Source organism: Brachyhypopomus gauderio, chromosome 11 (assembly GCF_052324685.1).
Source record: "Brachyhypopomus gauderio isolate BG-103 chromosome 11, BGAUD_0.2, whole genome shotgun sequence".
In the NCBI taxonomy this organism is placed as follows: domain Eukaryota; kingdom Metazoa; phylum Chordata; class Actinopteri; order Gymnotiformes; family Hypopomidae; genus Brachyhypopomus; species Brachyhypopomus gauderio.
Genome location: NC_135221.1, coordinates 6,095,230 through 6,120,284, shown reverse-complemented (window position 1 = coordinate 6,120,284; position 25,055 = coordinate 6,095,230). Strand labels below are relative to the sequence as shown.

The 25,055-nt window shown below is 42.1% G+C and overlaps 2 long non-coding RNA genes across 12 annotated transcripts; one reads left to right on the top strand and one right to left on the bottom strand.

Annotated features, from left to right (window-relative positions):
- Nucleotides 1–445: 445 nt before the first annotated feature.
- Nucleotides 446–7,144, bottom strand: LOC143526729 (uncharacterized). 6 transcript variants are annotated; one of them, XR_013133941.1, is made up of 11 exons: nt 7,085–7,144; nt 6,459–6,603; nt 5,715–6,300; nt 5,313–5,398; nt 4,506–4,593; nt 2,903–4,119; nt 2,630–2,681; nt 2,421–2,506; nt 2,069–2,190; nt 1,853–1,911; nt 446–1,381 (listed from the first exon to the last, which is right to left on the bottom strand). It is a non-coding gene; the product is annotated as an uncharacterized LOC143526729 (long non-coding RNA). The 6 variants fall into 6 exon arrangements; XR_013133938.1 differs by having other exon boundaries at nt 446–680; nt 1,259–2,190; XR_013133937.1 differs by having other exon boundaries at nt 1,853–2,190.
- Nucleotides 2,536–7,227, top strand: LOC143526728 (uncharacterized). 6 transcript variants are annotated; one of them, XR_013133935.1, is made up of 10 exons: nt 2,550–2,943; nt 3,301–3,386; nt 3,468–4,575; nt 4,662–4,699; nt 5,166–5,225; nt 5,335–5,386; nt 5,569–5,616; nt 5,768–5,980; nt 6,250–6,361; nt 7,087–7,227. It is a non-coding gene; the product is annotated as an uncharacterized LOC143526728 (long non-coding RNA). The 6 variants fall into 6 exon arrangements; XR_013133931.1 differs by having other exon boundaries at nt 2,536–2,690; nt 2,853–2,943; nt 3,468–5,225; XR_013133932.1 differs by having other exon boundaries at nt 2,546–2,943; nt 4,662–5,225.
- The last annotated feature ends 17,828 nt before the right edge of the window (nt 7,228–25,055 follow it).

Sequence of the window (25,055 nt, the reverse complement as noted above, 5' to 3'; positions counted from 1 at the left end):
CTGCAATGAAGGCATGGATAGTTATGTCCTGTGTTCGACACATACTGTGTTGTATGTGAGTGCTGTGTTTGTTTCAGTCTGTTAGAAAAATCATGTACTGATGAGGCCTGACAGCAGTGCACCCTGTTATATTTAATACTGAGATATAATTATAACATTATTTTTCTGTATATTCTAACTGACATGCATATACATTTTAAATTATTTTTCTGTATATTCTAACTGACATGCATATACATTTTAAATTAAAGTTATGGTGTTGCATCTGTAAAGATGGTTGGTTGTGTCTATATGGCTACAATGATTTTGAGCTAGAATCAACAACATTCAAACAAAAAGTGAGAGCTACTGCACATTTATAGAAATAATTGGTAATATTTTTTATTTTACAGTTAAATAAATAACAGCAGAACCTAAAGCAAGAAGTTTACAAAAAAAAAAAAAAAACACCAACAGTGCAAGGTTAGGCCAAGTATTTACAACAATAATAACAGCAACAACAGTAATTTAACAAAAACAATAATTTAAAATCACAAACAATAAACATCACCAATAATAATACATAATAATAACCAGCCATTAATGCATTTTATTTGCAAGCTGGACATGTATAATCTTTATCAACTGGAGGCTTCTGGACGCAGTCATGGTGGTACCATCTCACAGTTGTCACAGCATATCTGGAACAAATGAAAAGCAGGTCTAACTGAAAGGTGCCCATCTAAAATGTAGAAATTACTATCATGCTTTACATTTTTAGTCCAAAGATTTGATGCAGTGCTCTATTGATAAGTTAAGAGCAAAGATGTTACAAAATAAATGATTGAGAATTTACTGCACTCATTTGCATGTCAGAGTTAGCATATTAAACTGCCTAAAAGGTGAGTGTAACATTCTGCTTGACGCAGAGCAGGGAGGCGGACACAAACGCTGAGAAGAGCGAGATTTATTCAAGGGGATTCCATAAACAGAGTCGTAGTCACGGGCACGGGTCATAACGGGAGGGCAATCAGGAATAAGAGTGTGTATTACAAGGGCCCAGAGGTAGAAGCCTGGATGCAAAGCAGTGAAAGGATGAGCCTTTTGAAAATGAAAATGTGAGAATTAGACCTTCCTTACTTGAACAGGAAGCCAGCATGGTGTTTTCAACAAGAATCACATGTTGACAAACAATATGAGCTGCAGTATTTTGAATGCTTTCTAGAAGCCAGCAAAATGTGAGTTACAGTAGTCAAGTGTAAAGATGACTAGAGCTTACTGATTTTGCTCGTATTGATTTAGCATTTCAAGAAAAAAGATCAAACTCATGAGGAGCTCCAGCAATGACACTTGAAGGTGAGGTTGTGTGTGAGCCATCCCAGGCTACATGACCAGATAAACCCTGAAGATAGGATGAGAACCAAGCATCACAAGAAAGTGATGAAATTCACATGTAGTTCACAGTATCAAAAACAGTAGACCAATCTAGTAGGATGTGAACAGAAGACAACCTTTTCCTGGCTTTGTGGGGAGGTTTTGTTATTGACAATACAGCAATATCTGGTGAATACCCTGGTCTGTACCACAGATGGTTGACTTAAAGAAATTTGTTCCTCTCAAGATACTAATAAAACTGAGAAAAGACAGACTGTTCCAAGGTCTCTGACAGAAATTTGAGAAAATGGGTCTAATTCACAGTATAACTGAGCATAATTATAAATGAGTATAATTCGTAGTTTGTAGGATTTAAAGGATCCCTGAGAAAATGCTATATTATGACATTATGTACGACTAATAGCCTAATATTTGTAGTACTAATATCTCAACAATAGTACATGCAGATCAATGTATTTAGATGTGTTGCTGCGCTTACCCAGTTTGTTTGATCATGATCCTCCATTCCACAGTAATGGCACAGGTTGCTCAGATTGTCTGAGATGAAAGTATTAATACATTTCCTCATTTTTACATGTCAAACATATGTCCATACAGGATGTGGTACTAATTAACTAGCATAAAACGTATATTATTTTAATAAAGAACATGCATTTCAGAGGACATAAATTTTATGCCATTTACAGTGACCAACCACAAAGACAACACGCCAGATTCCTGGAGGAGAGTCATGGCAATGCCCAGCCTCAGCTCATTGACTGCCTCTTGAGTGGTTTGGGTGTTGACAGCCATTTCCTTTAATATGCACTCTGCAAACTAAGGACAGTTTAGATCGATCAAAATGATAAGCCTGCATTGCTAAATAATAAGGTTGACTGTTAAGACAACAAAATCTTTAATACAAGTAACTAAAAGATCTTGACAAATGCCACTTGACCTTCATCGTCATAATTTGGGTTCAAGTGTAAAAACGGATAAAGTTCTTGTGAACTTTTAAATTAAAATTATAATGTTACAACAACTGCTGTAGTCTACTGTACACTCACGTTCAAAGCCAAGACACCACCACAATCCTGCTGACGTGCATGACGGAGAGTGCTGCACGTTACAGCCTGTCTTTCGCAGGAACGCCCTTTAGTGTAATTATGACAATACACACATTCTCAAAAATGCATTTGGGATGATTTCTAGTATGTGTGTGATTTATTGTGATTTATAATACCACTGTATATTAATAACTTTGCTTTATATTTACCTTGTTGCTTCCAAGCACCTGCCGTAAAATGCACCCCCTTGTAACTCAGTCTCTGTTGATGGTAGGTCAAATTCACTTTAGAATTACACAGCTGAGACCATTTCATGTTGATTGAGTTTCATTAATATAGGACAATACAGTTAAGCAATGTATAATCATCCTTCTCTAATACATTTGTCCTGGCAAATTACTGGGGGTCAATACACTCGCCATGACGTTCTAGAATGTTGACGTATAATGGAAAGGACCAATGAGCGTCCAGCAGTCCTGTACCTGTGGGTGAGCAACAGACGGACTTCTTCAGGGAAACCCAGGTAGGTTATGTAGTTATAACTCTACTGAGGTAAAATAATGAAGTAATGTTTAATAATTGGTTGTTTCCAAGAATCTAACAATATCTCTGAAAGTTAAATCTTAGCTATCCATTTTACTACAACGGCCTACGGTTAAAGTGTTAGCATTTAAGCTAACCATCATTTTACTACAACGGCCCTGACGGCAATCGCGCGAGACAACACCGCGAGTTCAAACCAGCTTGTCCGTTAGCTGTAGCCTAGGTTAGCTAGGTAGTTCGCCTTAGCTTAGCTTCTTTGTAACTAAAACATTGACAAAAAAGGGAAAGGGAGTGTAATCGCTAGTGTTGTTGGCTAACTTATTTCCTTACTTTTTAGATACACTACAATGTCAACAGGAAATGGAAGACATCATGTGACACATCCGACCTTATTTCCGATGGAGAAAACGGACCTAAATCAAGGTACATTCATCTTCCACTGAGGTAATCTAGACATAAGTATATATTGTGATTTAGATGACTTCAACTATAACTTACTTACAGATCAAAAAAGAGACCATGTTGGTGGTCAGATGAAGAGTCTCAACCAAAGCAAAGAGGCCCAAGAGCAAATTACCTCAGCCACCACCACAAGTACACAGTAAGCACAAAAACACCCAAATATTGTGTAGGAGCAGGATTGAGAAACCCTGATGTACAGAATGTTCTCTACAAATATATTAAACTCCAAATAATATATACATACATAATTAAAATGCACTGTCCCTTACTAAATCAAATCAAATATATTTGTATAGCACTTTTCACAACACAAGTTGTCACAAAGCGCTTTACAGGATTTACAAGGTTAACAATACTATGGGTCCAAATCCCTAATGAGCAAGCCAAAGGCGACAGTGGCAAGGAAAAACTCCCTAGATGGTGGGGAATAGGAAGAAACCTTGGGAAGACCAAGACTCAAAAGGGAACCCATCCTCCATTGGGCGGCCCGTTAACACACAAATTATACAGACGAATACACAAGTCACAAACAAATCACATAATCAGGCTAAGTATAAGGTAACTAGAATAAAAGTTCTGGGTGTTGATATTGTCAATGTAAATGTCTTGTGATGAACGCCAGGTTTTCATTCCGTGTCGGAGTGATGATAATGGTATTGTAGTCTCCGACTGCAGTGTTACTCCCCAGGTGAACCTCGGAGAAGAAAGATAAATGATGTGGTAAATATGTAACAGATTATTCAAAGGCCAAACTAAACAGATAAGTCTTTAGTCGAGTTTTAAACATTGAGACTGTGTCTGAGTCCCGCATAAAGGCAGGAAGATTATTCCACAGTTGTGGAGCTTTAAAAGAAAAGGCTCTTCCACCTGCTGTGATCTTTTTGATCCTAGGAACAGTTAATAACCCTGCGTCCTGTGAACGAAGTGAACGTGCTGTGTTGTAATGATCAATAAGTTCACTAAGATACTCTGGAGTTAAGCCATACAGTGTTTTATATGTTAATAAAAGTATTTTATAGTTAATACGGAATCTAACAGGCAGCTAATGTAATGACGATAGTATAGGACTAATGTCCTTACCTCTTCTTAGCTCCAATATCAAAACCACAGCTTACAGCCAAGGGGAAACCAGTAAACCCTCCAAACACTTGTAGGTACCTGATCATACCTGCATTGAAATACAAAAAAGAATGACTTAAATGTATTTATATTCATATGCCATTTATGTATTCACAGCCCCAAGTCTACCCAGAGTAAGGCAGCATTGGATGGAGGTTAACTTCAGGGATTTCACTAAACAACGCTAAAAGAAATATATCAGCAATGTTAACATTCAATAAATCTCCTAGCAGAACTACTCGCACACAGAATAGGGGGCAGGAATCCAGTCGACACTTCTGAAAATGAGGGGGAAAAGTGTAAAACAAAGAAAACCTGCATACTTCCACATTATACCTACTAAATTAATACAACACCACATTTCAACCCATTTAGAAACATAAATAGATCACTTTATTAATCCCAGAGGGAGTCACGTATTGCAGCATTGTTATAATAGTATTCATGATGCTAAAAACACACTTATTGTGAACATTACACTTTGCTCTGCTGACACCACTCAGTGGTCATATTCTAATGGATACTTTTCAAAGTAAGAAAGCACTGCTGATCTAAACTATGTCATTAAAATCTGATCAATTAAGTCTGATTAAACCTATTGTGTCAATGTTTCCCCCCCAGCATCAAACCCGCCACTACACAGTCAGAATGTGGATTTTAGAACAATGTCCTCCTATCAAAGTAAGGTTATAGGGTACAGTAAAACAGATATCTGCAGTGTACCTTTATAAAGAAATTACAAACACATATGAACACACATGTACTTACCAAAGACATATTCTTTCCACAGCGCCACAGCCACAATAGGAGTCCTCCGATTGGTCTCACATCTCCACCTCATGGTAGGACACATACTGAAAGTTTAAAATGTTTACTCTAAGCAGTGCAATATTACACATACACTGGGTCTTCATATTAAATATTTGTTGTTGGGCACAGCAGTTTAAGACAATATCCTTATTTTATCCTTATTTTTGTCCATTGCATTGACTCTAATTACTGCATGTTTTTACTACTTTTTTAGCATCAAGAGCTCGCGCCTCAGGACGTTTAATACCCTCCCAGTGCACTCGTATGTTTTCAAAAATTTAATTCCAAACAAACTCAATTTCACTAAACATCCTTGCTCAAATTAAATATATCCATGTATATAATAATGTTAATGCAAACCTTTTTGAATATTCATTTAAATTTTATTGTTGTGTATGTTATATATGTCACAGCCACTGATTGATGCATCCTTGAGGCTATTGGTGAGGTGCAGCTGCAACTGCAGCATTTAACTGCAGTTGTTCAGGCAATGGCAGGAGAGAGGAGCAGAAATCTTCCAACACCACTGGAAGAAGATCTGGAAGAAAACATACTCCCCCTCCAGTGTGCAGAGGATTTTGTGCGTCTAGAACATGATTTGACCAACAGTGACACAAAAAAAAAAGGTCAGTACTAAAATATACCATTTTAACAAACTCACACAGAGTACACATTTTGTAAACATCTTGTAAAAGATAAACATTTATTTAGGAACAAAGTAATTATCTTTTCTTTCGAGTACAAAATTAAGAACGATATATCCATCCATCCTGAGGGTTGATTTAAGGAACATTATTATGAACTCCTTAATGTTTGTACTCATACCTTTGTAAATTTTAAAAACCTTTTATGAATTCGGTCCCTGGTTTTTATTTATCTTTTTGTCTGTCTACAGATGTCAAAGCTGTCATTAGATGGGGGCAGTCAGGGCCTGGTGGTTAGGGAACTGGTGTGGCAGAGGAGAAAAAAAGGAATTGGGCACACTCGCATCAAGGAACTTGTAGTATGTAAGTATGAAAATAAGACCATAGTATACCAAACATGACAAATATAGTACCATAAAAAACAAATCACAAATAGCTTTGTTTTATAATTGACATTTACCGTCTTGGTTGGTGATCCTTAGTTTTGATGTGTATAGTCACAACAGGGGTGAATAATCTTATCCACAAAGGCTTCATGTTGGTATCAGTTTTTAAAAAATTATCATGTGTGCTTCTGCAGCCAAAGTGCCCCTTTCTGGATAGAACTGGACACCACTGAGTAAAATAACTGACTTTTTAAGAAATTTTAAGATGGCATATCTCAGAAATGATTTGCAATGCATATTACATGAAACAATTCAGTGTCACTCTTAAATCTTAAGACGCACATACTCTTCTATGAAGAGAAATTAGTGCCAAATTGAAAAGCAGTCATTGGAAAAATGTATTCAAAGTATAATATCCATAGTGCCGTATTGCTCTAAACCACAGGCATACTAATTAGTACCTGCACTCATCTGTTGTGTTTTCATCCCTCTTTCCATCCCATTCATTTTTCCACACCCACAAGCCATAGAGTTTCTGTATCTGAACAGCCACTAAACTTCATGTACACAGCTTTTCATTAGCACTTCTTAGCAATAGTGCCTAAATGGCTTATTAGCAACAGGCTCATCCTTAGGCCCAAAATTATCTTAGAAACTAAAACATACAAGTAATTTTCTAATTAAACAATGTTGTACTTACAGCATCTGCGATGAGAAATCCTCAGCTGTCCCACCCATGTGAAGCTGATGCAGAAAAGTCGACGAAAGACTGGCTTCGTCTGGCGCCTGACAGACTTCATCGCAGAAGACCACGCTGAATCAACGTGATCAAGTCGATTTAAGCCCTTCGTGTTCATACATGGACAGTTGCGTTTTTGTTACAGCACTGAGAAAATGATTTACAATATCATAGTTAAACAACGACAACACTTTTATTATTATATGGTGTTAAAGGAATACGGAAGGACAAATGGTGGTAGATTTTGCTAAGAGGATAAATATAAAGATGGCTGTAGTTAACACTTACTTTAAGAAAAAGGAAGAGCACAGGGTAACATATAAGAGTGGGGGAAGATGCACACAGGTCGACTATAACCTCTAGGAGACAAAACCTGAAAGAGGTTAGTGATTGCAAGGTGTTACCAGGGGAGAGTGTAGCTAAACAGCATAGGATGGTGATATGTAGGATGGTTTTAGAGGTGAAGAAGAGGAGAGTGAGAGCGCCACCTAAGATCAGGTGGTGGAAGTTAAAGGATGAGGACTGTTCGCAATTGTCATGGACAGACTGACACGCAATTGCCGAAAGATGATTATTTTGAATAATAATAATGTGATTTACATTATCATTTTTTAGTAATTGTTTATGCATGTGAATTGGTTGTAAAATACAACTTTTCAAAATAATATTTTATGTACACTTTAGAATTTGTTAAGTTTTTGTTTGTGCATGTGAATTGGTTAATACAACTTTTCAAAATTGTAAACTGGCTGTCTCTTTAAATGTTTTAAAGGCAAAATCTGAATAACAGGAAATAGGAATTAAACTCCACAAACAACTATTTCGTTATCTAGCTAGTTGTCTACCTGGGATTATATGCAGAACAAGAATAAATAGGCTACTGCTGCTCGCGTGAAGATCTTTAAAAGAACAAAACATGCAAACTCTGCGAAAACGCTCGACGGAATAACGGACTCGCATGGCTTGATCCAAAAACGACGTTGGTAAGACGATGTATAGACGCTTTAACGATGAAGCTGTAAGCGTCGCATAAACATCGTAAATACAGCTTAAAAGCATCAGATGATGAACGTCGTTCGGAGATCAGATGGACGTCGTTTGAACGTCAGGTAACGACGTCTATGCGACGTCGTGCCAGTGAGCAAACGACCGACCGCAGATGCTTTAACGACGTAACTGTGAACGTCGCATAAACGTCTTGCCGACGTATCTGTGCTGTCTGGGTAGTAGGCCTATACGTTTACCATAAATACACATGAATTGTAAGGAGGTTAAGAATCGGATCAGTTCGGTTCTGCTCGCTCTCAGGCGGAAGAGAGAATCTAGAACAACTTTGCATTCGTCCACTTTCAGCCCTCTGTTCTGTTTATTAATCCCACTTCCGCGCGCTCATGCGAAGCGGCTCTAATGTTAACAGACAGCTGTGCCACTGACATCCCTAATGTGGGCTGCTGGAAGACGGAGGGGCGCGCGTGCGTGCGTGCGTGCACCCACTCCAACCGGATTTGAATCCATTTGTGTTTGGAAATAGACCCCAGGCCGTGCTCTCTTAAGCGCACTCGGAGACGGAAGGAGATCATATCTGTGTGTAAGTTCCCAGTGAGAATGATGGATGTGTTTGAGACGCTCACCTGTTTGAGACGTTCACCTATGACCTCTCCACTGCGAGCCTATAAGTCACCTGTGTAAGTCACCTTGGCTTGGCAGACACGCGCGCTCTCGCGAGCGCATTTGTAACCCGCGCGTTTGAACCCCGATCTTGTTCCGTAAAGAAGTTCCACATCTGTCATGCGTTCACACAGCACTGCCTTTTAAAAACCAATCCACTTCATATCGATGCGCTGTGTGACAAGTTCTTCTGTTTGTATATCGCTGGGCAGGATTTGAAGTGCCACTGGGTGTGTGTGTGTGTGTAGCCCGTATCCTGTTGCTTGATAGTTTCTGGAACGCAGACATAATTTTCATTTGCGATTTTGAGAGGCATAAAAAGAGGTGAGCCCACCTCTGTTTTAAAGCAATCACGAGGACCCTGCTATGTTTGTGCTATTCTTTTTCAAATTTCTGTCGAAAAGGTCAATGGCGGGAATAGTGATGTCCCCCTATCAACAAGCATGCAGTCATTTGCAAGATAATTTGCACATTACACAATTTCCCCAAAATATTTGGAAGCCTTTTTTTTATGTGCGGGATAAAAGTGATTTTCAATCAGGGGGCGGGAGTAACATCTGCTATAGAGGACATTCAGGGTTTTCTCTCCCTCAAATCAGCCTGAATAAAAGCGCGAGATTAGGAGCAGTCGTTCAGGCAACTTCAATTATTTCCTCCCAGGACTGAAACAATTTGAGCGACTATTCAGAACGAGCACAAATGGAATAGATTAATAATGTCTCTTTTCTACCCGCTAAGACTAGTTATTTCCAGTGAACTTCTGCACAGCGGCGAATTGTTGCCGGGCTACCTGGAAACGCACTCGTAATTACCTAAAAAGCTCTGCGGTGGTGTCGAGCGGAATTGAGAGCAAATCTAAGCGAGGGTTCCTTACTGTGCACAGCCAGAAAAAAAATGTTCGGAATAACGACTAGTCGGAGTTGGCCTCTCTGTAATCACAGCAATTGGGAACTGGGCTCTCTGAAAGTTCACATGTGACGTACGTCGATGCAGCCTGAGCATCTGGGTCAGTGTTTCCCATCAGAACTCCAATACAGCGAGCTTTACTTTTAAAACACACACACACACACACACACACACACACACACACACACACACACACACACACACACACACACACACACACACAGGCTCTATATATATATATATATATATATATATATATATATATATATATATATATATATATATATATATATATATATATGTATATATATATATATATGTGTATATATATATATATGTATGTATGTATGTATGTATGTATGTATGTATGTGTGTGTGTGTGTGTGTGTGTGTATATATATATATATATATATATATATATATATATATATATATATATATATATATATATATATATATATATGTAGCCTATATATATATATGTAGCCTATATATAGATACACAATAAAAATTATAGTAAGGTACAAAGTTTCAGGAAGGTCTTTGCACAGCTGATGAAGGACCTTTGTCCTTTTGTGTACTTTATTTTTATATCTACGTTTCTTATATAAGATATTGCCTGTGTGTGTGCGTGCGTGTGTGCACGTACATTTTATAATGTATGCATATATATTTGTGTGTGTGTGTGTGTGTGTGTGTGTGTGTGTGTGTGTGGGGAGGTATTGCAGCTTTGAAAATTAGTCTGACAATTGGTCCCAAATTGATAATTAGTAGCTGTATTATTAGAACTGTCAGTTCAGTTGAATGCCGTTATTATTATTGTCCCCTAATGTTCTTTATGTATATGAACATGTACAGAACATGAAGGATTCTTCTCCTTCTAAACCTTTTTCCGGTGTCGAATCTTTTACATTTTCAGGCATCTCTTTTAACTAATAGTTCTTATCTGCTGATAATGACCTTATACTGTAACTGCACCACTAAAGGCCCAGACAGTCTCTTTGTGGGTGTAGGAGGAGGGGTGTACGGGGGATTTGAGAGATAAAGAGGGAAAGGGAGAAAAAGATGTTTATGCCTGTATTTAATATTTGCTTGGCCCAAGCTGCGGCTTTGAAAGCAATTTGGAAAGCGGTAAAGAACCGTGGCTACAATGTAATCCTGATGAAATTATAGCTAGATGAACACGGAGCAGGTGCGAATGAGGGAGAGATAAACACTCCCATTTGCTGTAATAACACAGTACAGGCCTGGAACTCGGCTACAGCTGAATCGCACGCGCTCGCGCGTGTGTGCGCGCGCGCGCGCACGTGCGCATGTGTTTTCAAGTGTCAGTATTTATAATGAAATATTGGAGGAAGTGCAGGTATTTCAACGAAAGATATGATCCAATTTCTTTTCTTCTTCACAAATCACACTTCTGGGGACTGAAGTTCTCCAAATTATTGCCATCTGCTGGACAAACGGGTGAAACGCACCTTAAAGTTCACGTTGGCAGATTGTGGCGTAAATACGGGTGAAAGCGTTGTGCTAATATTTCAAATATTATAAGCTCCTTTATTTTGTCAGTAAGAGAACAATTATATGCAATCATAGCTATGCGTACACATGCATACATCCGGCACGTTTCTGGTACGGATATCTCTTTTGCACGCCACCCTACACAGACACACCACACCAGCCACTCTGTTTGGCTCTTTAGATTTTCCCCATGAAAATAATAGATGAGTGTTGCTTTTGGGGATTATCGATTGCATGCTTTTATGGTATTACATCTTTGGACCTGCTCAGGTTGGGGGGAGGGTGAGACAAATTGGCTTTGGGAAATATGTGCAAGTATTTCCAGTGAACCTGTTAGCTGGATTGGGTCAGTCCAGTATCTCCTACAGGCCTGCTGGAAATTGCAGACACCAAAATACAGTCCAAGGCTTCATTTCCATAAGGATTTATAGAACGTACTTTGTAATTAAAATGTTAAAATATTAAAATAACTGCACTGTTTAAAGTACAGAATTGTATGTGGTGGATTTAGGTGATATAGTATTTCAATATAGCAGTGCTGTAATTTAGATCTATGTAAAATTTATTTTGCCCATCTGTGACCAATTACTCATTTGGAAATGGGATGGTAAACGATTTGAGTGACTTAATGTCTAGTTTACCCAGTTTGAGAGGCATACAACCCAATCAAGATTTTTTTTAAAGGTGCAAAGTAGAATTAACTAGCAAACACGGGCGTTAGTCCCGCGTTCCTGGATGAGTGAGGTCTTACAGGTGACCACTCGTCTCTTCCCAAAGGACATCTCACCTGAGGAACAGCTGCTCACGTCATTTGCTCTCTCTCCCCAGTCTTTTCCATGGATTTATTTTATCTGCAGTGTTACGGTGCTGGAGGCAGAGAAAGCCCCTCTGGGCGTGAGGTTTGCCAATTCTTCAGTGTTTAGCTCCTCTTTGCCTTGTTAACTTTCTCAGTCCTCAGAGAGGTTCTGATGCTCTGTACCTTAGCAGACAATCCACTCGTATCCGAACGAGCAGTGCGTATCTGATACAAACAAAAAAAAATTTGTCCTCAAACAAAAATGAAAATAAATGTTAAGGTTAATTCAGTTAATGTTAAATTAACGCTGAATTTTGAAGGCTCTATGTACAAAATAGCGAGAGGTTTGATAATAAAATATAAGTGATACTAGGTAGATTCTTAGTGGACATTGTTAATCATGCTAATTACATTTGAGATTTATTTTGGCAAGAAATTATGGCTCGCTAGCCACTGAATGTAGCACAAGTTACCAATGCAAGTGTAACATTGTGTCACACACACACACACACACACACACACACACACAGAGATGAACGTTTCAATTGAAAAAGTCTTATTGTTAATACATTTCAGCACAGGAAATCTCTACTCTCTCCGCCCCTCTTTCTTTCTCTCCTCCTCTCCATCACCCTTTCCTCCTTTCTCTATTTTTCTCCATCTCTCTCTCTCCTGCTCACTGTCTTCTCTCTTTCTTTCTCTCCCCATTTCCATCTCCCCCACTTGACTGGAGGGCATCTATGGCCCAGAACACCAGAGTTTGTTATTACCCACTCTGATTAGTAGGCAGTATGGGGTTAGTGCACTTTGGTGATGGCAGGCTGTTCCATTAGGAAGATGGAGAATATGGAGATGCTGTTCTCTTCCTTCAGCCCCCCCCCCCACTTCAGTTTTCACCTGCTTCAGCCCAAACATGCTCCCTCCAAAACAAACTGCTTCAGAATTTTTGTCTTTTAAAGATCCCTCCATTTTTGGCCTAATTTAATTTTTTTTCCTGATTGCCACTGACATGCCTTTTTCTAAATGGAAGGAAATAAAAGAATCACAATTTCTGTCCATTTATTTCTAAGGCACAAGTGCCCCACTCCTTGCTATTAATGGCTGTTCAGTGTGAATGAAATGAGCGATGATTGCTCATTAGAGCCAACCCGTATGTTAGCCACTTCTGCGCAAATTCTCTGCCCTTTCTCTGAATGCTACCATTAACCTTTAAGCACGGCTTCTCACCCCCAAATTGCAGCATGGCCATCCTGTCTTCACTAGCCCTTACCACGGCAAGAAGATTGTCATGTATTGTATTGTAATTACGAATCAGAACATTTGACGTTTTCTGAAACACCCATTTCTGTTCCTTGTTCACAATGTCAGATTTTAGCACCGCGTTTTGCAAAGTTTAGGGCTTTGGGTGGGCGTTGTGTGAAACACTAGTTAACGGTCCTCTTAACAAAACTTAGAGCTTGTAGCCGCAAGCTTAGTTAATGCCCAGTCTGGCCATTCATGTAAACTGCTTTAGGTTTGATATATGTTGCTGTCTTTTGTATACTTTCACACACACGTACACACACACGTACACACACGTACACACACACACACACACATTGAAAGTGCAGATATGGTAACTATAAAAAGTAAAAGGTCAAACAGGTTGCTCATAAGTTGCTTATAGCTTTGAGCTCTTTTGTTCACCTTCTCATGTAGTGCTTCAGAAAACAGCATCGATCGTCTGCTTATTCTCCGTGGACCCTGGATAGTTAATCATGATAATTGTCCTTGTCTTCCAGCCTTTGATCACACCTGTTGGTCTCTGCTGAGTGCCTTTGTTGCTATTACTTCCAAACCTCTGCCGTCTGCGTTTATATGCTAATCACATCTCATGGAGGGCAATGGATAAATAAAGGCGAATATTTGAGCAGCAACTCTAATAATGCATGTCTTCTATTGTGCAAGCTTATTTTCTGTGCATTGATTTTCCTACATTTCCCAGTATTACTTACACCCCTGGGGGTTGGGGGTGGGGCGTCGGATATGAGCACCAGACCTGCTGTAATTTCTCTACTAGTTTGAAATGGCACTATCCCCTGCCTCAGGGTACAGTAAGTATACCGTTGTGCGCAGAGAGCAATATCTACTGCGCAGTCGAGCAGCGGGTTTTATTCGCTCCCATTAAGCGCGGCCTGGCTAAGATCTGGCGCTGCACTTTACATACGGTGTCATGCTTCAGGCGAATGTTTGTCAAGCATGAAGAGTGTGGAAGGCCATTAATATTTCACACGTTCGGAGGAAGAGTTCCCATCTTTTGTTCTTCCTCTTCCCGCCCCTTTATTACTCCTCCAGGTAAACGGTCCGGCTTTCCAGTGGACTGCTGGGAAGGGATTAAATTATAGGCGCGGAGAGAAAACGAAGCGTATTGATATTCTAAGAAAAAGCAAAAAAGCAGTGAGCGTTTGGGTCTGCAGCGTGCTTTCAGTGGGTTGATGTTTCACTGCTACGCGCTTTAATAATCCTTGGTAGTGCTTGTGGTCGGATCACGTATCTCTGGGGTGTAATTATCCTGCAGGATATTTCTCCTCTAATACTTGTGGCGTTTGTTCGGCGGGATGTATTGAAGGATGGGTGTTTTTAAATAGAGGAGGAGGAACGTGATGCACCCAGATTCGAGACGATCAATCAGATTAATGTGTTCTAACGGATGACCCGCGTTCAGAGCCATCAGGGAGAATTAAAAGACATTGAATCAACGTGGCCCCAGAGGAGACAGGAGGGCCCCCACAGCAGTGTCCCCGTCAGGGCCCGAATGTATAATTCACCCATTTACCATTACTGACCCCAATATCCGTCACAGCAGTAGAATTATGGCCTTTGAAATAAAAATATCAAGAATTTTATTGAAATAAGAAAATGTCCCCAGGTCCCCATCAGCAAATGAAATTATGCATGAGCTGTTCATTACGGGAGTTTAATAAGTGGTCCCACTATCCACCTGCATAGACTGCAAGAGCAGGAATGACAAATGGCAGATATTGGAGTGGAACCAAGCCCCCCCCCCCCCTTCAAAAATGTTCAGTGAAATACTTTCAGTGAAATTTGTTTGCCTAGTAAACACTTTCTTACAGACAGTCCCTCAGACACTTTTACGCTTTCTGCTTCTGTATCCTAATCCTTGTATGTTTTTCTTTTTTTCCCCCCTCTCTCTCTCTCTTTCTCTCTCTCACACACGCGTGCGCTCGCACAAACACACAACACAAGACTTTACTGTAAACACACACACATGCTTGGACCCCCCCCCAAAAAAAAAGTTCTTCCAGAAAGAGGTCAGCAAAACATGTCTGTCATTGGTATTCATGGGCCCGCAGAAGGTGAGATGAGCAACCCAGTTTTCATTTAATCAGCCTCTTATAGAGGGGTCAAGAGAGTGTGGCTCTTCACGTCTCAGAGCCGGGACGCCCAGACTGTCAGAAGAGATTAGACGGGGATTGTCAAGGTGGACGAGGCAGCAGGGAATGGAACCTGAAACTGGTCTAAGTAATTGGATTCTTGTTCAGTAAATGAGTGTGCGTGTGTGTGACTGTGTGCATGTGTGCGTCTGTGTGTGTGACTGTGCGAGTGTGTGTGTGTGTGTGTGTGTGTGTGTGTGTGTGTGTGTGTGTGTGTGTGTGAATGTGTGCATCCTGATTCTCTCTCTCGCTCTCTCTCTCTCAATATGTGTATGTGCTCGTGAACCTGCTTGTATGTTTTTGTGTGTCCATGGAAAAGCATGTGTACTATGTGTGAAATTCAAATAAAGATGTGGAGCAGTGACCTTCATATGCAGTGACCCCTGGAGACGTACACTACACAAGTCATACTTCCAAAAAGCACTGCTTTAGCGGCATTAATCACTTTGATTACATAATAAATGTTTTTGTATTATGTAATACACCTTTTAAATCAAGCATTCAGAGGTCTAATGCAATTAATAAAACATGAATAAATTAAAATAAAATGGAGAAAGAAAAAATATATCCAAGGACTAACCAAGCCTTCTGTGTATGTCTCATTCCTCTTGCTTGATTTTTTTTACAGCTCAAAGGCAATGAATTGCTAGAATAAGAACTATTAAATTAAACACTACATTGTGTCGGAAGCCGTAAAGGCTGCAGAGGGTGCATTCAACATTAGTGAGGGCTCAGACATGCTCTCTGGGTAGAACCTCTCAAGGTAGCATCTTCAATATAACCTTTCAGCCATGACTAGCAGATTGTATTTCATTCTCTCTCTCTCTCTCTCTCTGTCTGTCTGTCTGTCTGTCTCTCTCTCTCTCTCTCTCTCTCTCTCTCTCTCTCTCTCTCTCTCTCTCTCTCTCTCTCTTGTATCTTCCATGTACACACAACCACACACACACACAAACTGAAGAATGGAGTTAAAAGCCATTCTCAACTCAATACTGCTAAGCCAAGGCATGTGTGCCATGCACGTGTGTGTGTGTGTGTGTGTGTGTGTGTGTGTGTGTGTGTACAGGTGTGTGTGTCAGCAGCACACGATGGGGCATATGGGGACTCCACCAAAATGAATTACCTTGTAAAAACTTCACGGTGGCTTCATCTGCCCCATCCAATCCCCAGTCGACAACACACTCCACCATCTATCAGTGCACAGATGTGTGGACACTACAGTATTTCTGGCTCTCTTCTCTCACTCCTCAGAATGAAACTGGAGCAGTTGGCTTTTTCATCGTGGCCGGAAAAAAAAACCCTCCCACAGCTGTTTTGTGGTCGTGAAGAAACCTCGTCAGGCACGCGAAACAAAGAGACCTTCACAATTAGGACGACTGTCTTTTGGGCCCTTAGATCTGTAAAACTCCACTTCCGTCGCCTCTGATTGGACACATTGCTCCCTCACCCCAACACCCCTCCCAAACCCCCAAGCCCCGCCTCCGTTAGGAATATGAGCGTCATTTTTCAAACTAAATTGAGCCCTCTTGGAAGCAGTGGGCCAATTCCCCTCCGTATCTCTCAAATTGTTCGAATATTCGACAGAGTCTTCCAGATGGCTGATTGCCTAACATTCTCATTTTTTACCATTTTGTTCTTTGCCTCTCTCATCAGATGCGGCCAACTGGTGTGAAGGGCCCTCGGTTCCTTTGTAGTCGGCCATTAAATGCTAAGCCACATTTTCACCAGATGGTTGCCCCGTCCCCGCCCTCCCCGGATTCGGAGCCAAAAATAACCACGCGTATGTGGAGCCGAGCAGAATGAAGATCGGCCATCTTTGCTCTCTCCACTGTATGTTTAATCCCTCCTCGATGTTATCTCTTCTCCCACGGCAACGTCATCCTTAAATCTCCCAGCCTCCTTTTTCACATTCTTTGCGCAAATAGCCGAATCGATAAGACGCTTCGAAGGAAATGGCTTGCGCGGTAATGAACTGCCTTGGTTTTTGGTACAGATGAGAATACGACCTCACAAAATGCGTTCGACTTAAAACCGTAGAGAACAAAGCTCTTCTGTTCGGTCCTCATTTGACCAGACCTCCTCGTTCCTGGAAAATCTCGCATTTCTTCAGCTTATTGCTTCTCGAGTCTTAATGTTCCATAATTTTGGTTTTGATTTCTTTCTTCATTAAATGTCACTGCACGGTAAAGAAAAATGGATCGCCGTCCCTTTTAGTAAGACATTTGGAGACGCTACACTGTACCTTTTAGTAAGACATTTGGAGACGGTACGCTGTCTCTGTGCTGCACTTAATAGTGGATCGTAATTTAAGCCGATGCTGCATTTTGTGTCAGTCTGCCCTGTGGTGTCCATCTCTCCTGCTGTCTCGTCCCACGTCTCCCCTGGCTGGGAGGCTCGGTGTGCCTTTATTTGGGACGGCAGGTACTGTTCTCCTCACCGTTTGGCTCCTCGGGCCAAGGGCGAGTCACGGCCGTACCCTTTAATGTAACTGACCGTCTCATTGCCTCATTGCCTTTAATGTCAGGCGGCTGTAATGTATGACACGCTCGCTCTCATCCATCTCTCTGTGACCCGTCAGTCCCGCCTGGGCTGACAGGTGCCGCCGGGCCCCCAGGTGCCCATCCCTGGGCCCGGCCCAGATGTTAACTGGATGGGGGAATTGGAGGGATGTGGAACACAGGACAGAGCAGCCCTGAGGCATCCTTCTGATTCCTGATCTAGTGGCCTGACAGGTGGGACGTTTTCATTTCTAATGTCTCACTGGAGCCGGGGCGGCTGACTCTGTCTGTCTGCTTCCTGTCCTGAAAAAATAAAGAAGGGGACTGAGGAGATAATGATTCAGTAGTGATCAAACTTAGTTGTGCAAAAATCTAAAAAAGAACATAGCACTGTTAAAGCGAGCTATTTATGTGGAACAAATGTGCATAGTTCAGCTTTCAGAAAATTCAATTAATTATATTCCCAAGGCTTGCGTTCTTTTTCTTTCTTTCCTTCTTTCTTTCCTTCTTTTCTTTCTCAACTTCCACAACCCATTCTCTAATATCTACCCAGTAATATATATATATATGTAATCCCCAGACTGCTGTGTGTGTCCAGGGCAGGTGGTCCAACTGTAAGTTGGGAGGGAGAGTTGGTTTCGGTGATGTGCCTAATTGGAAAAGAACATGACCCCTCTCTAACCGAGCCCACTCAGGCCCCCTGCCTTCATCTCCCCTGCATTTCACACGCCTAAGCTCCGCCCCCTGTCTTCAAGCACACTGGACATACATGGACAGAGAAGGCGGGGCTAACCTAATTTCCAGATTATGTTGACAAGGCTATGACGAGGGTTTTCGGAATATTACGGCTCCCTCCGATACGCCTGCGCTTTCTTGCGGCTACCTTTTTATTCCCGAAGCCTCTGTTTAAATTAGAAAAGTTCATGTAGAGAAAATGGCCTCTGTGCTTTGACATGCGAACGGTCCATCCACGATGGCAAGAGCAGATAGATGAGGTGGTGTCTGTGTGGTTAAGGAGAGACAAGCCATTTCTGCCCTGAAGTGCTTTAATCTTCTGGGGGGGTTTTTCCTCCTCTTATTCCCATTGTTTGGAGTTAGCACATTGTTTATGCTGCCTGAGTAGTCCAGTGTTTGGCTTCTTGGAGTAATCAGGGGCGGAGGCTTCGTCACTGCTGGAGCTGGCAAAACAAATATAAATGTAGATTGTTGGCTGTGAGCGAGAGCAGTGACCTGCACAGACAGCAATCAAGCAGGGGAGACGTGGATACCTGGACTAACGCTGCATCACACACACACACACACACACACACACACACACACACACACACAAACACTCTCTCTCTCGCTCTCATACAAGCATACACACATGCACACAGAGCTGTTAAATGACAGTGGCACAGATGTTTGCGTGTGTGTTCGTGTCGCGGAGGGTGTGTGTGTGTGTGTGTCAGCAGTAAACACCTTCATCTGGTCAGTGGTCCCTCTGAGATACAGCGCCGGATCATTAAGCCCCGCCCCCTGGGCGTTGCCCGTGAGAAGAGCAGTCTGGGCTGATACGGGCAGCTGAGCTGAACTACACGGCCACATCCACAGAGGACAAACATTTAAAGTAACACAAAGCAATCACGGCTGCAGGCTGGCTAGGGACGGCTGGGGCTCCCGTAAAACCAGCCCGCTGAGATTGGGACCTGTGCACTGTGCTGCACTGATTTGGCCTCTGTGCGCGTTCTGAACCCGTGACTGTGGCTTAGGAGGAAAAGTTTTAAAAAATCAAATCAAATAAAATAGTGGCCATGCAGGGCCAGCTAACTTCCACTTCGCCTAGAAAATCAGCGAGACTTGCTTACGCCAACACATTCTGCGAGTCGATTCAAGACCACTGAAGGCAGCTTTAAAGTTCTGTTCACCGATAACCAGCAGTTAACCCCGTGCCTTCCAACGGTAATCTGACTAAGGTATCCCACAGACGGCATCTTTAAAGGACTTTTGTGAGAGCACTTTTCGAATGTGCTTACGTTGTGAAATGCTAGTGCTGATATGCCTCGTTTGGCTTTAGACCTAATGAATGGCAAACAAGTGTTTGTGGCTTAAATAGAGCACGTTAAAGTCAGACTGATGCGTTCAAATGAGAACAGTAAGTCATACCGTGCTCTGATTATCAGGTTGGGCGTCTGTCTTCCAAAAGCTGTTTCGCAAAGATTTAAACTCAAAACAGCAGGTCCCAACAAACCCACCTAATTGGTCATAAAAAACAGGCCTTTTGTGTGGCGTGTCGTAAATTACGCTCGTTTCTCTCCACAGATCAGACCAGACAGGTCCCTCCGTCATCTCCGCCGCCTCAACACCCTCTTCCCATAATCCCTGCACTCTGTGGTCTGGGGGAAGACTGCTGTGCAGATTGAACAGTAAATTAAATTAATGTAGGCCATTTCTCAATCATTTTTCATTTCTCCAAAATGATTAAACCTGATGTAAGAAGTTCATTAAAACAGAAAACATTAGACTCATTAAAAAGCCATTAAAACTATTGTGGCACTGTGATTTATTCTATCAGAGGGTTAGGGCAGAGGGGGACTGGCGTGCGGAGGGACGGAGCAATGAGCAAACGTGGAAGGAGAGGCGGCTTCCAAGATGGAGGACACCAATTTGAGCTCCCTAATTTGGATTGGCAGGGTACCACGTCTTCCTCCTTCACTCGTGCCCTGTGCGTGCGGAGATGCTCACAGCCGGCGTCTGCGTGTGTGCGTGCGGGCGGCGTTTGTACCAGCTTGGCTCGTCGCACTGTAGCTGAAATGTACGAGCTATGAAGCTCACCATCTGATCCAAGATCAGCAATTGCATTTGTATGTGTGTGTGTATATATACATATGTGTGCGTGTGTGTGTGTATTAATGTGATCACTCTGCCTCTCATTTGGCCCATGCAGTGCCCTAGTGCTGTTAGCGGCCCGTGATGAGGGGCTTTATTACCCGTTATGATTGAATCAGTGCTTGCTGCCTCTTTGGTGCCATTAGATGCCTCTCGCCCCCCTGCCACCGGCATTTCCTGCACTGAATGTCACAGGAGCCAATCTGCAGGCCCAGGGAGGGGGGCAGGTGCCGGGTCATTAGTCTTGCTGATGGGTTAGGTGAACTCAGGTCTCCTCCTGCTACATGGGGCCCACTGCTGCTGATGGCCACATCCCCATCAACTCCGCTAGAATTCCCATCCTGAGAGGCAGCAAAGCCTAATGGGATAGATTGCACTCCTGACCCCCCCCCCCCCCCCCCCCCCCCTCCATCCCACAGACCACCGCAGGGGCCCCCAAGTTATCGTTCAGCTTTCGCATGAAATCGTTTGTTCAAAGCCAAGCGATGCCACGATGCGTCCGCAGCGACGAACGGAGAAGAAATTAGTGCAGAAGAAAAGTCCTGCAGAAGAAACGTAGTCTGCTTCCTCTTCCTCTTCCTCTTCCCTATCCTGTTTCTCAGCTTCAGACTGTGTCCTGTGTTCTAGTGTCCAGGACATGAGGAGTTGAGGAGTCTTGTGCTCCCTCTGCCTTCAAACACACGTGGAAAACAAAAGATAACAGTGGCTGTGAGAAAGCAGACGTCTCTGGAAATTATTGTGTATGTATGCGATGGATTTTTGCAATGTGCTGAACTGACAGGCTTGGTCTGCCGTGCTGTGCCTGTTTAAATATTCATTGAGGCCTTTTGAAAATTACACAGAAACTCAAGGACTTATGAGTTGAAATTCTTTATGTATATATAAGAAGTGGGAGCAAAATTCTCTCTGTTGTGCCTAGACCTAGCAAATTTTGCATATCCGTCCGTCTTTGAAGAAACAGCTAAACATACAAAACAGATGTAAATTCTGGAGGCGAACAGATTCACAAACACAGCTTTTGTAGTGCAGGGCAGAGGCCCCCTCGCCTCTGGACGGGAGCGTGGGGTGTCTGGACCGGAGCGTGGAGCGACAGGAACGCAGCACTACCTTGTCTTCTCGTAGCAGGACGAGGACAAGCGTCCGCCCACCAGGGAGCTGCGCTTGATTTATTGGAACTTGTAAAGGCTGAGAGAAGAGAGGACGTGAGTGAGCTAAGAGACCAAGACAGATACATCGCAGCGCTGACCAGAACTGGACCAGGGCCAGAGGGGGGCGCTAGCGTTGTTTCTCCGGATCTGGTCACCCTCTTCTTGATGAGGAGATGAAACTCTGCCTTTTGCATTTAGAAGCTTTTGGGTATTTTTGCTTTTTGATCTGCTGAACTTGTTGCTTCGTCGGAGGGTTTTAGTGAATCTTCATGATCTTCATGTGTGACGTGAGTCTTGGGCTGAGAATGCAGCAATTTTGGGGGGGACTACCCCCAAAAGCTCAAATGCTAGAGCTCCACAAGCCCCGCCCTCCTCTATCCCTGCCCTCATCAAGCCCCTCCCTCCTCTAGCTCCTCCCCCCAGCTACTCTCATGTCTCATGAATAAACTAGCTCTGTCACTACCGGTCCTATAGACAGTCAGAGGAATAGCTGCATTAATTATACGTACAAAACACAGAATACAGCTTGTTCACCTTCAGATACACAGAAAGATTCCTACATTCCTTTTACTGAAAGATAATGTCTGCAGTTTTCAAAAGTGCCAGGGAGCCTTTGTACGCTTGAAAAATGTAGTATTTAAAAAGAATTTTATTCTGACATTTGACCCTGCATTGTGTATGGCTTCGTAATCATTTTTAATAATCTGCTTCCATTTTTTTTGGCAGGGATTATTATGTGTTTTATGTTATTGGGCATGTGAATACTTCAGGACATGAGTTGCCTGTGAATGGGTTTCCTGAGGAACCTTCTGCAAGTCTATGGCAAAGTGTTTAATACTGGTGTACTAAAGCAGACCATTTTCAAATGCCATTTATTTTTTGACATTATCACCACGCAGAGGTGCATCTTGCTTCGGGGTGCCAGAGATACGAGCTAGAACAGGACGAACAGCGTTTGAGCAGGTATTTGTGAAGTTAAAGATCTGAGACGGTTCTTCAAGTGCACGCCCCCTCGCAAAGCGCAGCAGAGTGTCAGATCTGCAGGTTAAAATCGTTTCTGCAGACGTTACTCAACTCACTGTACTGTAAAATGTACTTACTGTAAAACTTACTGCTGACTATATGAAGCTTCTACATAAATACAGAGAAATTTCTGCATTAATTTTATGTTAACAGCAACAAACGTGATTAATTTGACCAATGAAATCTAATTGCCGTGGTACAAGTACATATAAGTATAAAAGGATGAAGGAACCAGGCCGGTCTTGTAGGACTAGAGACCTTTACCTAAACTAAAATCGTTTAAACTGATTTTCTGGTGCATCAGCGACTGCCGCATTGCATTAGACCCCCACTGCGCTGGAGGGTGACGTCATTTGCATTAAAGCTGAATATGTCTATTCTGCAAAAACATAATGCCACGTATTCCACACCTGGCCCTCCTGTCTAGATTTGAATGCGTGAATAATTGATAATGATGAGTGGATTTAGAATGCATAATTGATGTGAGGCGGCTACATCACCTGATCTGAACTGTGAGAACCATCTTAGACATCACATTTTGTCCTGCTGGATAATGCCATATAGCTTTTTCCAACCTCGTCCAGCTTAAACAAGTTCAAAATACATTGCAGAAACGCATATCTGGCTATGAACATAAGATACACAGAAACTGCCATAGATAAGGGACCTAAGTGATATGTTCATGTGTAACATCCATAAAAATTCAGCGTGCATTAAACTACTGTGTCCTGTGTGGGGAAAAAAGTGTTCTACGTTTGTTTTGAAATGTGACTATCTGTCCAGATTATATATTACATATTTTATATCCAGATTATATATGTATGATTTATGACACTGTGCACAAGAGGCACTCTACCTGGGTGCATGTGGAGGTGTCTGCCCATGGCCGTGCCCCCCCTCCCCCCATAATCTCTGGCTCCTTTAGGAGAAGCAATGAAACATTAATCAGCAAATTGTGCATTACCTTTGTAATTAACATTCAAGAGAGCTTAACTTTGTAATGTTTCATTAGTTTATATGCAAATAATTTTGAATGATTGCCTCATTTGGCCAGGCAGTGCAGTGATGTATTGGCCTGGCAAGAGGAATTTTGTGTGTGCATGTACGTGTGTATAAGTGAGTGAGAGAGAGGAAGACACGTGTGTGTGTGTGTGTGTGTGTGTGTGTGTGTGTGTGTGTAAGTGAATGTTATAGAGAGAAAGTGAGAGATATAAAGAGAGAGAGGAGCAAGAGAAAAACTGTGTGTGTGTGTGTGTGTGTGCAGGCATGCTTATCGGGGAGTGTGGGTTCATGGCATGATCGATGGTCAGCTCCTCTCCACCATGGCTCAATTTTAGATGTATTTTATATCGGCTCTTTAAATGCAGAGAAGACATGTTAACCTGCGTTCCATTCACTGCACAGCCAATTCTCCTGTCACATCACACTGCCGTGATATATACTTGCACCTTGATTGCTTTCTTTCCCTTGTGTGTGTGTGTGTGTGTGTGTGTGTGTGTGTGTGTGTGTGTGTTTATAACTTACACACTAAATCAGTGGTTGATTTTTGGTTATGAACCCTATGTCCTTGAGCTGCTGTCTGTAGCCTACAGTTAGTCTTTCATGTGTGTATTGCTCTTGTTGTTGTTATCCTGTGTGTGTGTGTGTGTGTGTGTGTGTGTGTGTGTAGGACTGGGGTGAATACAGCATGGATGTTCAGTGTTCTCAGATAGCAAGCAGGCAGGAGTTTGGGGGGATTTTACCATTACGTGGTGTGATTGTTGTACAGCGCTTGCGTGAGCTGGTTCGTGCTTGCTAGCGTGAGCCCAGGCCCTGTGTTGTCTCCTAGCACAGCGCCCCCCACTGGCTCCTCCTCGCTAATGATCGCTGGTGATTTCCAGTGATCTCTGCTGTCACCCCATGTTCATGAATTCCCTTTTTTTGACCCTGCCCATTAAGTCAATCTCTTTAAAAGCAAAGAGCAGGTTTATTTTATTTATTTATTTATTTATTGTAAGAAAAGCCCATCAGTCTCAGTCAGGGCTGTGGAATGCATTTTCATTCATAATTCAGCCTGTCACAGGCTAGAAATGTGAT